Here is a 17001-nt window from a genome sequence, read left to right on the forward strand (position 1 = left end):
ACCCTTCAGCTTACTGGGCAACTTTTTCAGCTTTCTATGGTGACATAATATTCAGAGATTATATTGTTTAGTCCTCATCCTTCGCATTTGAAGCCCCTTACAATAGAGGGTTTTGAACCTTTGAGCTCTCCTTCCCTTTCAGTGTCACTGTAGGAATTAGTCTTATCTGGCAGGAACATATTTCATCTCGGCTGGCTTGCAAAGCACGCAAGGTACAGCAGCTGAAAGAAGGAAGCACGGCCTTGTGTTTGGCCAGTGCGTTGCAGGCTGTGACTTGTCTGTGGAGCACTCTCACGTGAGATGCTGTGATTCTCCTTGTGCTGTTGAAAGAGCAGCAGTCACACTGGTGAATGCCACGTGGACAATGGAGCTGAAGAGAGATCAGAAACTCCTTTCCAATTGACGTCTTCAGTACCTGCATCAAGCTTCAGCAGTGATCCCACTATTTTCCACAATGGTCTAGTCCCAGCGAAGCACCAACATGCACGCTCAAGATGCAAATGCTCCTGATACCACCCTGGACACACGGCAGAGAGCGAAGGGTGCTGGCGCTGCTGCCTTTCCCCAGCGCCTGGCTCCAAGCATGGCTGCGCACTGAGATGCTTTTGCCCAGCTAGGTCCAGAGCTGAGACGCCCGCTTGCTTGCTCTCTCTTTTTAGCCTATGCCAGTGCAATCACAGCAGCTCCCTTTGTGAGAGAAAGTCTTAAAGTGCTTTATAATCATTAAGCCTCACAATACCCTCTGGGTTAATTATTTATATGGCAGGAGAATCCAGCCACAGAGGTTACATGTATGAGATATCCGCGTGCCAGCCTTTATAGACCTGATCATGCTCAGGTTGGTTTGCCCTTTTAGCTGATCCTGATCCTATAATCAAATTATATGTGTAAGTTCTGTTTTTGATAAACTAAAGCTTAAAAGAACAAACAAGCAAATGAGCTTTTCCACGGCTGCCTCCTCTGTTGCAGTCCGGCATTTCAAGGTGTGATCCTCGAGTGCTCCCTGGAGCAGGGCTGCAGCTTACCGAGCTGGAGTCCCTTCTGGCGCTCTCATTCACGCATTCTGTCAAACAACATTTTCTTTGATTTTTATCAAGATCTTCTTGACTGAGATCTTCAAAGCAATTAATTCAGTGCTCCATGATTGCAGCTGCTGAATAATTGTTTGTTAGAGTATTTTCTTTCCCAGGCAAGAGATGTAAAATAGTTGCTCCCCTCAATAAACAAGTTGTCAAATGTGATTAGTTAATGGACCTGTAATCATGCAATAGCATAAAGGTAAGGATTTGGTAAGTGCGATGTGAAAATGCATATTTAAATTAAAGCTATAAGGGAAGATTTTCCCATAGGAAATCTTGCTATCAATGCTGAAATAGGCTATTTACCATTCATAATGATTAACTGTAGATCATTAATTAAAGAAAACAAGAGATTAGTCATAAAGCATTTCAAATTAAAGATGCATTGATTGTTTGACTTACTTTTAGGTCTGGCTGGGAGATCAGGTTTGTGCCCAGGTCCCCAGGGCTGAGCCAGCCTTCCCACGTAAACTGATACGCAGAAGTAAAAGCCTGTTAAAATTAAGGTAAAAAATTTACTGGCCAATATTAAGCTCCAAGAGCCTGAAATGTGATGCTATGTTCCTAGTCACCAGCCCTGTAATTCGCCACACTGCTCTTGATCAGATGCGTGTTAAGAAGCAGAAATGGAGCACTTGGCCTCGTCAGTTCGTGGGGGAGAGGGAACATCTCATTTTTTGGCAAGTGAATGCTAAATTCCAAGCTGAATGCAGTTACAGCAAATGTGTATTATAGCTCAAAAAGCTAATTAGCTTGTTTTCATCTCTAAATAATAAATCTACCTTTCTGCCAGCCCTTTAGAAGAAATCTCAGACAATCCTGCAGTGGCATCTGTGGAAAGCTGAAGCCCTGTGCAAAGGAATATAGCAAGGTTGGTTCCCCCCCCCTCACCTCGGAAATGTACATTCAATGGTATCATTTCCTAAAAGAGTTTTCCTTGCCAGAAAAAGAAAATACTTTTTTTCTTGTTGTTAAAAGCAGTATCTATTATAGAAATATAATTCTCCATTTGGGAATTACAAGCAGTAATACAATAATAATAGCTGGTTACAACACGCTAATTTCAAACTGTTCCAGGCAGCTGCCTTCTACTTTCTGTGCAAACTCTTAGCGTTTAGGCTCTAATATAAAATGGAATTACTCTGTCCGCCAGATTTGACTATTCTTTTAAAATCATGTAGCTGTTACTTACATTATGTAATAGCAACTGGGGTAATTTATTTACTAAGTCACGTATGAAAAATAAGACTTCAGCTTGCAACCTTCAGGTAATTAACCACCTAATTACTATTAAAAAGAAAATAATCAGGGCACATACTGCTGGGACAATGGACATGTCAAAGCCACTTCACCCGTGATACGCTGTGTGGTTGGAGGCTGTGGGGTCATTGCTTCTTATAGCCCAAACCTGCTCTTTTTTTGTTTGCTTTTTTGGAGGACAGGGGGAGGCAAAGCTTTCATGAGCTCAGCGGTGAACATTTCCTCTGACGTCTGCCAGGATGAGACCCCTTCATGCTGCCAGTCCTCACGTGACTAAGGCACACGTACCCTGACAGCAGGAATTTAGGAATGGGCAGACACTCTCCTGGCCCTGGGAGCTGCGGTGGGAGGGTGTACCGCAGTCCTTGCCCCAGGGCCGGCCGCAATCTGTGGGCTCCCTCGCAGCCTTGCTCCCACTCTTGGGGGGTGCCCCCCCGCCAGCACGAGGGATGATGGCACCGGGTTTCTGCAGGGCTCAAGTCTGATGCTCCTTCCTTGATGTTTTTCACAAGACGAGCGTTTGACTGGGACTACAGGCTACCAGGTATGTGCTAGTAAAGCAGGTTTGTAAGTACAACTATTTGCTAAGAATATTCATCTTTGCCGACCCCAGATCCTACTACTGAGGCAGCTGGCTTTAAAAAAATTCATGGAATATTATTTGTATTGACATTTTGGACATATCCAGTCCAGTAGGTCACACTTTGGGGGCTCTTCTCTTCCAAGGCTATTTTATAATGAAAGTTGAGACTCATGAATACTGTGTTTTCAGACACAACTCCACAAGTTGCCTGTTTAAAGCAAAACCCGCTGTGCTTCAGTGTTGGCACTTTTACAGCTTAACCCCATGGTTTTGCGCCAGCATCCCTCCAGCCCCATCTCCTCTGTAGCTTACTTCAGGGCCTGTCCCCCTCATCCTCTCCCTCCTGGCTGGCTTCCAGTGTCACAACGGGATCCTCTGATTCCCCCTTCCTCCTGCCCCCACCTCTGCTTTTCCTGGTGTGGTATCTAAGGATAGTGGTTGCCTAAGAGAGTGTTTCAAGGCACTGGACCTTATAAAAGTGAGCAGGTTAGCCAAAGGGTAGATCATACACATAAAAATATGATTAATTGCAGGACTCCAGCAGCCAGAGCATGATGTAGATGGCCAAATGTCACAATGCTCGCAATGGCATCCCCCAAGCTGGTGAGACCAAGGGACCAGGGTTAGGACCAGGTTACTCCTTTGGGTAGACGCGTTGCTAACAAAGAGCATCCCGGATTTCCTTGAAGGCTACATGCTGGATCAAGTGGCTGCATCCCTTCTTTGCCCACACGTTGCTCGAGAGCCATTCTCATCCTCGTTAGTATGCAGCTGGTGCGGTTCACTGGCTCTGCCAAGCAGAGCTTTTTAATTCTCTCTCACTGGAGAGAGGAAACTTCTGAACAAGAGAATGATTAATGGGGGGGGGGAGAAGCAAACAAAATTAAAAAAGGAATAATAAAAACCCTCAATGAAAGTGAAACGATCAAGATTTATGAGAATTCTATGAATTCTTCACATTCGTTCAAAGCAGGAATGCATAAGTTGCAGCACACTGCACTCGGCACATCTATTAATGAGAATAGCTGTGTTTATGCTTTCATTTACGCCGCCTTCATGCCCGGAGGCTCCAAGCGTGAGGCCTGTTCACACACGTAAGGGAAAAAACAGAAAGCCAGGCCCAAGTAACTCGGGACCAGCTGGAAGGTTTCTGGCTGTGAAGTGTGGGTCCTGCGTGCAGCACAGCTTGGAGGGGCCGCACAGGATAGCAGCTTCTGGCACGGGGACATCCGAGGGGGGGGGGCACGTAGCAGGGCACTACAGTGAAATCTGGTTTGTTTTTTGTGACTCCACAAAGCATGGTATTTGGATAAATCCAAGTTTCCCTGGGAAGGCTAACAAGCTCGCATTCAGCAGTGTTCACCATAGCCCTGGAGAGATTCGTCAGGCTCTTTTTTTCCTTCCGTCCTCTTCACAGCTTGATGGAAGTCAGTGAAATGTTGCCGGTCAGGTTTCTCACCATGGCTGTGGACACACAGTCTTCCCATGCTCCCACAGCAGTAAGCACAAGCCAAACTGCATTAAGGGTGCCTCCAAGCTGCTTGAAATTAGAAATCGTTAGAGCACATATACTTTACCAGGTCTTTTTTTTCTGGAGAGAGTCCAGCAGAGAAGTGCCCGGCTCAGCTGTTGGACATCTGCAATGAATTGTCTTCATACGAAATACTGAACTTGAATAATATCCCTCCGCTCTCCATGACAGTAGTAGGTGTTTGAGCATTTGCTCTGCACCCCTTGTGCATCCTTTCACCACCAAACTCCCTCTGTCACCGTGGGTAGATAAGGGTGTTAACACCAGGCTAACTTGGATGGTACAAGCTGGGAGAAGTACAGCTCTTACATGATTATCTTTGTAGGCAGTGCAAGCTAGTGTTTGTTCAGGGTAGGTCACAGCAGCTCTCCTATGTGATGTGTTGCAGGATAACTGACAGAAGCATTGGTTATAATCGCAAGAAATGGGCAGAGATGACAGCTGAGCGCAGAAACGTCCCAGCCCTTGCAGACAGAGGTCACACCTGAACTCCTCAGAAGAGCCGAGGTTTGCAGCATGGTCACTCTCCTCAGTGCAACTATCCAAAGACTGCAAACGTTTCTGAACAGGTTCGAAAGCCAGATCAAAATGTTACAGGTTAGTATGACCTCAAACAGACTGTTTAAGAAGCTGCCACTCCAGTATAAAGAAGGTAATTCAGGGGCTGTGAAGAGGAGGGATGGAGGAACAGAGATTGCATCCGTACTATTCCAGATAATAATCATACCATTAACTTGAGGCTGAAATTTTAAAGTCTTTGTGCTGCCTATTGTGTGCACATGTGCATGTGTAAGTTTAAACACTGTCAGCAGCCTAAGACACACGCAGTGGGAGCCCAGACAGCCAGGGCTTGTCAGGCGCAGGCTGCCCTGCAGCACAATCCCAGTGCTTGTAAAATGCAACACCCAACTTCTGCATCCGCCTGTTGCTTCTCAGCTTGATGAATCCAGGAAGTGACATGTTAATTCTTTCCCATCTTCCTGCTTTCTCAATTGGATAAGGAAAATAAATAAAATAAAAAAATAAAATGGCCCGAGCAGAATTTTTCAAACTTTTATGACCATCTACCTAGATTACACCAATGTCAAAACTGAGGGCTGCTCACCTGGTGAAGACAGCCATGTCGATGAAGCAATTCTCACTTGGCCATGGGCTACTCTTGCTAATTTGCCGGCTGCATTTTCTGTGCTGGTCGAGGTGAGGCAATGTCCACATGCTGCAGCAGGGTGCTGTGCAGCAGTGCCCGGTTCAGCTCCAGATGATCTGGCACACGACGATAGCTACAGCCCCGCGGAGCAACCAGCCTGGGCGGGAGAAGCGGCGTAGATATCACGGCATCATATATCTCGTTGTTCTAGCAAATACAGCTTGCTTTCAGGAGGCCTAATTAGCCCAAGCCCAAGCCTAATTAATGCAGTTGATTCAGAATTACGCTGTGCGGCTTGGTTACCCAAAGGGATCTTACAGAGAGGGCTCAGTGCCGGAGCCCAGGGCAGGGGCCCGGGTGTGGGTGCACCCCTGCCCCACAGAGCAAGTGGCATGCAGCCCTCAGCGGGCAAAGGTGCTCTCAGAGCAACAGGTACCGGTCTGCCGGCTCCAAGGAGAGATGTTCGACGGCAAAAAATGACAAGCCTTCCTTTGACAATAAATAAGAAGTGAGATTAAAACAAAGAGTGATGTGGCATACAAGAAAAAAAAAAATAGAGAAAAAGGAAGCCCTCAGAAGGGGGAGAATTGGAGAGTATGCATTTTTTTGTGGACAGAAAGATCACCCAGGACAGAAGACGGGGAAGAGTGGCTTTGGCTACAAAACCACTTGGAAGTGCCCATTTCTACTACCCATTAAACTTGGGGGGTGTGTGCGTGTCTCCCTGGGGAAGGCACAGAAGGTACAAGGAAACCACCGCTGCCCATGGCACCCGGCCAAGTTATTTTCCATTGCTGAAGTATTCCACCACAATTTATCACTTTGACCTTGCTGCCTGTCCTCTTGGTCCCGTCCTCCCCCACCCCCCCGGCTTCTTTCTCAGTGTCTAGAGGCTGCTGATGGTTTGTTGTGCCTGCTTAGAACACAGGATATCTCTGGGGAAGCTTTTGGTCATCCTACCTGCCTCTAGAGAGCATGCACGGCTGTACCACCCTGCCTAGCACAGAGTCACTGGGTCGTGAGACAGCAAAGCAGCTGCGCATACAGAGATGCAGTGGAATTTTAAGAAAAGTTGGTTTTGGAAAGAATAGTAAGAATGAAGATTAACAACGTATCCAAGCCCTGCTCCACCAGAGAGAGGAGCAGTGTTGAAGAGCAGGGATGGCACCAAGGTGAGGGGTGGCATCAGGAAGGCATGGCAGAAGTGCAGAGCTCGAGCCAGCCCACCTGAGATGGAGGGGCTGCTGGATTTCTAGTCCAAGTGACCTTGTTGTTTTATTTGAAGTATCCAGCGTGCAGCTGTAATTCCTTTGCATCTGATCCATATGGAGATATAGCCCAATTCTAATAGCATACAGCTCCTTCTGGCTTCTCTGGGATTTTCTTTACATGGCCTTATAAGGGCCTGTCCAAAAAGCCGAAGCTGGACAGAGTTGGGAACTGCTGCTCCCTACTGTGCTGATTTCAATTCTTTGAGCCATGTATTTCCTCTGAACAGAGGAGGACTGATAATCGATAGGTGCTACAGGCAAGCTATTTAGTGGGACTCCCTCTGAACTGGGATAAATCATTTGACCTCCTTCTGCCTCAATCAATCCCACTGCAAAAGTAGCTTAACGTTGGTTCTAAATGAAAAACAGATGCTCCTGAGCAGAGCTATCATGCACCAGTGGAGAGAGAAGGGGATAAACAAACACACACTCCAATTGCAGCCAGTGGAAAATACAACTGGTGGCTCCACTCTTGGAGTTGCTCCTCTGTCTCCATTAGCAGCTGAAAGCAGAAGATGCAGGCAAAGACTGAGGGACTGTTGGGGTAATGGCTGCTTTCTCAGAGCTACCCTGCAAGCCTGGAAAGCTGGCAGCTCAGGGCATGGCAGATGGAGACTAAGGGAGGTCAGGGTCTGCCTCTGCGAGAGGCAGCGGTACTCTGAGGGGTGAAACCTGACCGCCTTTCACGTCACATTGTAAGTTACTGGGAGAAAAATCCCCTTCCTGTTGACATATGTAATGCCTTAATGAATTGACACCCCTGTCTTCCCATTCCTGCTTCAGAGGCTAGTCCCTTCACTGCAATTTAGACTCTTCTTGTTTACCTTGTTTAGATGTTTTGTACTAGTTTGGAGAAGAGTAGCATCATCAGCAGCTTTATAGGAGAGCTGGTTCGGATCGGAAACCTGTCCACACTGAAATGGATTTGGCTGGTCTCACTGAGGTAAATTCATAAATTAGTGGGTCATTGTCAGGCTTTATTTATTTCAAGTTTATTTTATATCAGTTATCAGGTAGTGTTTGCTTGGGCTGCAATATAGCTCCAGGTGGGAAAATGTAATCCACTCTCCTCCATCCCTTGATGGTCTAGTGGCAGCTTCTCGCTTTCATATTAGATGAAATTGTGGCTGAATGACTGATCTGCTTGGCCTAATTCGAAAGCTACTGTAAATGACAAGAAAACCGTCCAGCAGTTTTTACCGTACACCCCCCGTCCTGCATTTCAGCAGGGACCAGGATTTTATTGTGCAACTATCACGTCCTGAGACAAGATGTCTGTGATGGCAAAGCAGATGGATGCTCAGCCACAGCATGCTTTGGCAGCCTTTTCTGGTTTTGGTGATGGGGGATGCTTTTTTGTAAGTATCAAAAGATGAAGCATTTGACAAAACACTTCACAAAGTCTTTCTCCAAAGGGCTTCTCATGCTTGTTGAAGGCAGCCTGCCGGGTGGTCCACATGGCCACCCAGATCCCACATCACCCACTGGCCAGGACGAGCACTCCAGCTGCTCCCGCAGGAGTGTCCATGCAACCTCCCAGGCAACCCGCTTGCTCTGGCAGCTGCCTGGAGGCCACTGCCCATGCTTTGTGTCCTCCTGGGGACTGGCGGGTTTCACCTGCTGCTCTGCGCACAAGTTGCCTCGGCCCACCACTGCTTCAGGCACACATTGCATGTGAGTGTTATTTGCTCCTTTGCAGGCACCTTATGCAGCTCAACCCCCCCCATAGGTTTTTTTGCTCCATCTAAGCTTTGTTCTGAGTATTAAATGCTGCAAGATAAAAGAGCAATACACACGTGCAAGAGGTGACCTAATCCAAACTATGCTTCTAGCAATGGAGATACCTGACATTCACCTCTGAAAATGAACATCTCCTGTCTAGCTCAGGCAGAAGCTCAGGAACCATCTAGCAAGCTAGGGACACACTTGAGAGCTTCAGCCAGGATGGCTGGCTGCAGCAGAGCACGCGTCTGCTTACTGCCCTTAGAGCAAGGCCTTCACAGACAACAACACTAAACCAACTTTTTAGAACAACTGTGGAAAGAGGAACATACTTTTAACAAGAGGCAATTGAGCCCAGCCTTCCAGGAGCCCATCTAGGCATTAGAAATATTTGGGAGCTTCTGATGAAAATCTAAGAATGACAGGATTTAGGAAATTCTGATGAAAGAAAACACTAATGATACGTGAAATGCTCTGCTCACCACAAAGTAGAAACTAATGGTACAGAAAAACAGGCTACAGTTGGAAATCTGGACTCACTGTATATTAATAACCTAAAGTTAAAGCCCAGATGCTCTGCATTGCACAGAGAAGCTGGTATAAAATCACCCATCCCTTACCCTCCTGCAAGCCCCCCTAAGTCCAGCTACAGACAGGTTATACAGGCAGGATCTGTGCTGTCAAACACCAAGCACCAGAGCGAGATACCAGCTTCAAGCATGTCCCTGATGGGACAAAGGTATTCGATTTGCAGCGCCAGAGCAGGAGTGACACCGCTCACAGATGGGTGACACTCCTCACAGATGGTTGTGCAACTCCAAAGTGTCGGTGTTCTATCCCACAGTCCTGCGAGAGCAGGAGCTGGGCTCTGCTGACAGCTCCTCCACATGGGAACCCACCTCTCCTCCTCACTTGCTTTTTCCCAACCCTAGCCCTGCTAAAATTGTACTGAAAGATCCAGAAAAAAATAGAGCTGAAGTCGTCATTTCTGGATAATATCACCACAAGAAACCATCACCAGCTCCTCATGGAAAGCCACTTCAATGCAAAACCACCAGCAGTCCTGTTTTAACCTCATTGCCCTCATGGTAAATGCTGAGTCCTCGGTACTTCAGAGGTTAACAGAAATCCTCTTTTCTGTGTTATTTTGTATTGGTCTCACTTCCTTGCTTACGAGATTTAGAAAATGACTTGTCCCTCACAGCCGGCTGGTGCAAGCCAAGGACAGCAGTCCCTGCCACCCCAACAGGGACTCAAGTCTTGCAGACGTGCAGTAGCAGCACTGAACACAACACGCACACTCTGTATGTTAGTGTATAAATCAATATTTTTCTACTCCTTACTGACTGTTTTCTCCACCAGAAATTCAGTTCCCATCTAGCCACAGTTCCTCAAATGCCATGGGTGGCTGTGGGGGAACCCGGACAGGACAGTGGCAGCACCCTGACAGCCAAGCCCAGCAGCTGCAGGAAAAATCAAATACATTGGGCATCCTCATTTTGTAAGCTTAATCACCTATGGACATGCTGCTTGTGCAGTTGTGGTGTGTTTCTGTGTGTGCCTGTGTATTTCAATTTGTTAGTGGGTTCCTTCCAAATAAATTTTGAAAGTAACAGCAACCAAATAACCTGTTAAACAATCCCAACCACGAGGGGTGGAGGAGCAGCAGTCTTGGAGGTAATTATGTATTTCATTATATGTTTATATAATGAAAGTGTATATATATATAGTTATCTATATAAATATATATTTAATATATTTCATTATATATTTTTATAATTATATGTTTTGTAATGCCAACAGGCATTATGAAACCCTGCAGATGGCTAGAGTGGCGAGGCAGCTGGTACCCCCACCCCAGGGAGAGCTAGAAGCGCAGGACCAACCCTCACAGGCACTGGGGAAGCCCCAGGGGAAGAGCCACCAGAGGGTACATGCAGAATAAGCCCTCCACAAGGAGCCACCCATCAGAAGGCAGCCTCCCCAGCCTTGCTGCAACCAGCTCTGCCCATTGCTGCCTTTGCTCGCGTGGTCAAACCCATGGTACCCCATCAAGCAGAAAGGAAAAAATCTTTCTGCTAAAAATTCATCATCTCAGTGTTTCAGGTGAGTGCTGAGCAAAACATCCACTTTATGCCCTCCAAGGAATTTTCCCAGCTAAAACAGAGAACATCAGCCTAGATATTTGCAGTTCCAGCAGAAAGCAATCCTCTGCTCTCCTCCATTAATTTGGGGAGCGAGGATAGGGAGGGGAAGCAGACAGGGATGATGCCAGAGGGACTGGGTGGCAGTTGGGCTGGAGCCATTTCACATTCACTTTCTCCTACATCACAAGAAATCAGAAGTGGCACAGATTATTTTTGTCCCTCTTTTGTAGGTCACCTTTAATAGAAATGTTAATAATGTTTGCTATCTGTATATCTGAAATTTTATATGGTAGCTCTGTAATTCACTGTCTTTATCAGCCTTCTTTAATGTATAATTTAATGCTTGTATAACTATTTTGTTTGGGTATGACTCTCAGAATTACGACTAAAAAAAAAGATCTGTATGCTAGTTAACTACTTTTTATGGAAAGTATTTCTTTCATGTTATTTTAAAACCATGGAGCTGGGGGAAGTATTTTATGGACCACAGAACCTCGCAGGGTAGTTAATTTCTGTTTGAGCTGGTTTCTCTGCTATTTTAAAGGGTGCCATCAAGATTATTGCTATTTCAGTTGGTTGGGAGCCAGCTGACTCTTCTGCAGTTGCGACACATCCTTGCGCTGTTATTAAAGCCGGGGAAAAGAGTAAACACGGGAGCTGGTCGCCGTGTCACCCCATGCCAATGGGTAGAAGGAAGGAAGGAGCGTCCACCTCACTGTCCCGGGCACCCCAGGGCAGCTACTGCTTGAAATTAGGCACTGAGGATGCTGCATCCTTCTTCTGATGGGCAGAAAGTATTTCAGCCTGGGAATATGGAGAAGAAAAAAAAAAAAAAGATAATGGCAACTCATGTGCCCAGTCCCAGCTGTCCTGCTGGCTGGGTGTGGGGGGGGCAGGTGAGCTGGCGTGGTCCCATGAAAGACACTTTCTTCCTGCAGGCAGCAAATGGGTCTCAGTCACATGCGCGCCATGGGCTCAATGGAGCATGTGGGCCTTCACCGCATGCGCCTTAGCTTGGAGTAAGAGCTCTCTGCTTTAAAAGCAGTAATTGGGTGGTTAGCTGAGCCCTAGGCAAGCTTGAGTTATGCACTAAATATTCTGCCTTTTGTTTCATAATGAATTATTTTGTGTATCTAAGCAAAGGGGGTTTTCTTTTTGGTCTTTTCTCTGCAGTTTGTTCCTAGCCCACTTGTGGGTGTGTGTTGAAATATCTGCCTTTTGCTTATGAGGTCAAGTGCTTTAATCAGGAGCAAAAAATTTGCGCGCTTTAGTCCTAAATTCTCTGAGCAGTTGCCAAATATAATTAGAAACAAATGGCTTTATTCCTCATTTGAGAGCTCCCTAGACATTGGGGGGGAGAGGGGGGTGAGCTTGCTTTGCCTGGCTGTTTTGGGGGGAGCTTGCAAACAAAAACACTGCCAGAAAAACCCAAGGAAGCCCTGCAAGAGGAGGAGAGTGCCTTGCACTTTCTGCAGAGGACAGAGGGTTTAAGCAGCAGTGCGGGAAGCAGTGCATGGGGTGGACGAGGCACCCCATGTGTGCCTGCTTTGCGAGCAGCTCCATATTTCCCCCCATTGCTACTGGAGAGCGGAGGGGGCCAGAGCAGGGCACTAGCCCAGGAAAGCTGCCTGTATAACCACACACGCTGCTCACGCCAAGGTCCCAGACACTTCAGCGGGAGCCAGAGTGGGGTTTAAACACCCACATGCAGGACAGTTGAGGGATTTAGCCCTCCCTGGGCTTCCCACCCCAGACCACCAGTAGCTAAACCCCAGCTAGACGCACTCATAATGAATAAATTACAAGAGCTGAAGTCTGCTCCATGCAATACCAGTCAGCACCACTCACTGCAGATATCCACATCATCTCTGCTTAAACACATCTGGACTGCCTGTAAATTCAGTTAAATTGTATTTAGGTGTATCCATGAACCATCCACAACCTGAGAGAGATGCAACAGTTTCATCCACCTGGTGTGGGATCCCACCGTGTCCATTACCTTGTACTTCGGGTGTGCGCTGAGAGCACAGCAAGGCTGCCCTCCGCCTTTGCCCCCTGCTCCCCCCCCGCCAGGCAAAAACTGCTCCCCTCACCGTGGTACTTACACAGCTCAGCCCTGCTGTGGCGGCTGAGCTCCTTACATGCAGCTTGTGGATTCCTCTCATGAGGGACACAGCGTCTGGCCCTGGTGACATGGCATTGCCCGCTGGCACTGCAGCTGCCCCCACCCCGGTATGGTGGGCCCTAAATAAAGAGGGGCCGTTGCTCATCCCGCTGGCGTCTCCCAGTGTGAGGGGACAGTTGCTGCCCGCACAAGTGATTGGAGGTCACAAACTGCCTCTTTCAACAAACAGTTTTGGCGCCAAAATGGCTGAAGAGCCTCTCTTACTGGCTTTTACAAGGTGTGAAGTTTTGCAGCATTGCATGACAGCCTGGCATCACCTCATGGCATGGCATTGCCTCACAGCATCACCTCACAGCATGGCATCATTGCCTCATGGAATGGCGTCGCCTGACAGCACAGCACCACCTCACGACATTGCCTCATAGCATGGCATCGCCTCACGGCATCGCGTCACCTCATAGCATCACCTCACGGTGTTGCCTCGCGGCTCGGCCTGCAGCAGAGGAGGGGTGTTGGGGGCAGACGGGGAGCACACCACCACTGCCCCATGGCCACGCAGGTGCTCTGGGGGACAGGACTGCCTCAGACATTGAGAGGGGGATGTTTTTTTTCTTTCCTGAGTAAATTTCAGAGCTAACTGAATAAAATTTGCAAGTTCTGTGGTTTTTGCCTCCCTTAAAGAAGACCCCCATGGGCTGGACACCCTCAGCTACCTCCTTTCCTGGGAGAGCAGGCCCCCCCTGGGTGGGCTCTGGGGGGGGAGCACCTGGGACATGGGCAGGCAAGGTTTGCACCCCAGCTGCAGGACCGGGCTCAGGACCGGGAGTCACAGTGATTGCTGTGAGATGACTAATTGGCTAATCAGCAATTTGATAAATGCTTTTATGCTCATCACCAAAAAAAAAGCAGCTGTCCAGCAGCTCTGCCTCCAGGAACAGCAGGAGGAGGAGCGGAGGGGACCTACCAGGATTTTTGTGCCCCTGTGTTATGGTGGGGCAGACGAGGCAGAGAGTGCAGCACCCAATGACATGGCAGCCCCATGGGCACCCCTCCCAGCACCTCCTGCCCACTGGTGAGCACGGGCAGGTCTTCACAGCTGCTACCGCTTAGGACTTTTGGGTCTCCTGAATGGGGCATTTGCACCTGAGCTGTTGGTTTGCAGCAGGCACCAAAATCTTCATGAATTTGTCTAATCCAGTTTTGAACACGTTTGTCCCCAGCGCCCCAGCCTGCCGGCCCTGGCGGTACCGGTGCTGTGGGGAAGGAGGGTCCGGTCCCCCATGCACCGACCACAAGGACAGGGTAGATCCCATCCCAGGTTCGCCGGTGACACTGCGGGCTCATTCCCCAGGTGAGACACTAGATGGAGCATCTAACATCTTGAATATATATATATATTTTTTTTTAATCCCATAAAGGATAAATTGAAAAGCTAAATGAAAACACAGATTAAGTTGTATCCAGCAGCCCTCGTGTCCCTGTCTCCTCGCTCGAAATGCGTCGGCTCAAAAGCAGGTGTCCGTGCAGGGGGCAGAGGGGGCACTGCCTGGGCCACAGCCTTCTCCTGCAGAAATGCAAACCTCCAGCGGTCACAGGTCCAGGTGCACACGAGGGAGATGGGATGCTTTGGTGGCTACTCTTTTTGCTTTCCTCGAGGCCATACAGCCCTCCCAGGTTTCTCTTCAGCTGCAGAGGCAACATGCTCTGACAGCACCTCAGTTGTGAGCCTGCCCAAACCGGGGAAGGCGAAGATACAGGCTCCAGTTTTCTTGCTCTGGGAGGAGCCAAAGGTGTCTGATATTCCCAGAAAGTCTGTGGGCAAGCGCTGTGTTTCCCAGAGCAAAGTGCCAGTGAGGATTACCAGTGATGTCTGTGCGTGATCTGCTCCTCCCAGCAGCAGAAAATTTCCTAAAAATGTTCCCGAAAACTTCTGGAGCAGAGACATGGCCAGTGCGACAGAGGCAGAGAGGAAGGGCCCCTGTTCCCAACAGGTCAGTGTCACCACAGGTTATGGTCGGCCCAAAGAGGCTGCTGGGAGATGCAGCTGCTGGCCGAGCATCTGCAACCAGCCACACACCCCAGGATCCATCCAGGGCAGGGGATCCTGCCCCAGGACCTCCATCCGCTTCCAGCCGTCTGAGCCCTGCCTGCTGGCAAAAGGCTTGCAAAGGTCCTTCGAGGTACTCAGGAGGCACGTGCATCAGGTGTGTGGGCTGCTGTGGCTCAGAAACCAGAGAAAACCAGCAGCACTGCTCCCATTCTTTCTCACGCATTGATTGTGACTGCAAGGAGTACAGCACGGGGCATTGCAGTGTAATCACAGAAAGGCAAGACAGCAAGAGACAGAACCAAGAGCCTTCAGTCAGGAGAACTAAACTGCAGTCAGCATCACAACTGTTTGCATCTCCGCTTTGCTTCAGACCCCCCAAAACTGTTCATTTCCCACTGCTGGCAGCTGAATTAAAAAAATGGTGTGACAAGGTGGCAAATCCCTCAGCCACAGCAAGCCAGCGGCACAGCATCCCTCGTCCTCACTCAGACCACAGGACATTTCTCTTTCAAAACCAGAAGCAGTTGCGAGTCACTAACAGTAACAAACTCTTCTCAGGGGTAGCTCTGACCTCCTGCAGACCTCACCAGCCCATGGTGGGGTCTGCTGAGCCCCGAGGAGGTGCCCCTGTTCCCCTGCAAGCTCTTTGGGTGATGTTAGCACACAGTCCTCTGCTCCATTGCTTGTATGTGCATGGGGCTGCACCAGCACCCAAGTGACCCTGACAAACTCACTGGGATATGCCCAGCCCAGCCAAGGGAGGATGCTGTGACCCCTCTGCCACTCACAGGCCAGGTTCGTCTGGGTGTGAAAAGCTCCAGCGTGCTGCTCCTGGGGGTCATCTTCCTGGCCACACTCTACAGTGTGGGTAGGGCAGCCCAACAGGCATCCCCCAGCACAGCAGGAACATGCAGCATTGGCTTATGTTAATCCACAGACTAGGAAGGGCTAAAAAAAGCAAGGAAGCAAGCACAGTGCTGGAAACCAAGTTGCACTGGCCACCTCTGCAGCTACTGCAAAGATCAGCATCCGTATGTGTCCGCATTTCCCCCCACCTCCTTCAGATGCTCACTGGTAGGCAATATTTTCAATCTGAAAAGAATAAAATGCCTTAGCTTGGCAAAGGCAGAAGTGGATGGGGGGGGGTTGTTAGAGGGTCCCATCGTCTCCCACAGCTTCACAGCTGGTGTGGGGACAGCACATACGGTGTGATTATTTACTGTTTTTCACAATACAAGAATAAACAAGCAGCAATGGAAATTATCAGGCAACAGGTTAAAGCAGAGGCAGGTTTAGTCTGTCTGCTCATACACAGTGCATACTGAAACCGTGGAAGTCCTTGCACAGCCCGCTCTGAAAAGCAAATGATTGAATGAGGACTCAGCCATCAAAAGAGAAGAGAGCTTGTCAAGGGCAGTTAAGCGCAGCAGTGACCCTCTCGTTGGCTCAGGAAGCACTTCACCGGGACCTGTGCTGGTGGGCCACACCACGGGTGCCTGTCCTGCCCTCGCACCCACTCCCAGACCGTCCCCACTGGAGGGGCATTGCGGAGCTGCTCTGCACAGCTGTGTATGGGGACCGGGCAGGTGTCACCCCGGCTTCCCCCGGGCACACCCAGCCTGTGCATCAACGCAGCCCCACAGCGCTCAACGACACTGTGCTGCTTCATGTGTGCCCAACGGCCGCCTCTTTCCCCGAGCTGGTATTTCCCAGCACACACAAGAAATGCTTTTTTTTTTTTTTTGAGACTTTCCCTCAACCGCAGTGCCTATCTGGAAGCCTCATCTAATGGTGACGTCAACCTGGTTTCTGCTTGCCTGGCTGCAGCACGGTTAGGGGAGCAACTTCCCCATGGTGTGCCGTGCTCCTGTACTTCCCCGCAGGCTGGGGGGTTCCATTGCTGGCAGCAGCAGTGCATACCATAACTGCACCCCAGCCTCGGCAAGTGGCTCGTGCTGCCCTTGGAGATGCTGAACGGGAAAGAGCTCCCTGGGTGCCAGTGAACGCTAGTGCTGCAAATAGCCTCAGCCACGCGCCCGGTGCAGGGCGAAAGCGCGAAGCAGCAGCAGCCTCCAGGACCACTCAT

Source organism: Harpia harpyja, chromosome 10 (genome assembly GCF_026419915.1).
Source record: "Harpia harpyja isolate bHarHar1 chromosome 10, bHarHar1 primary haplotype, whole genome shotgun sequence".
In the NCBI taxonomy this organism is placed as follows: Eukaryota; Metazoa; Chordata; class Aves; order Accipitriformes; family Accipitridae; genus Harpia; species Harpia harpyja.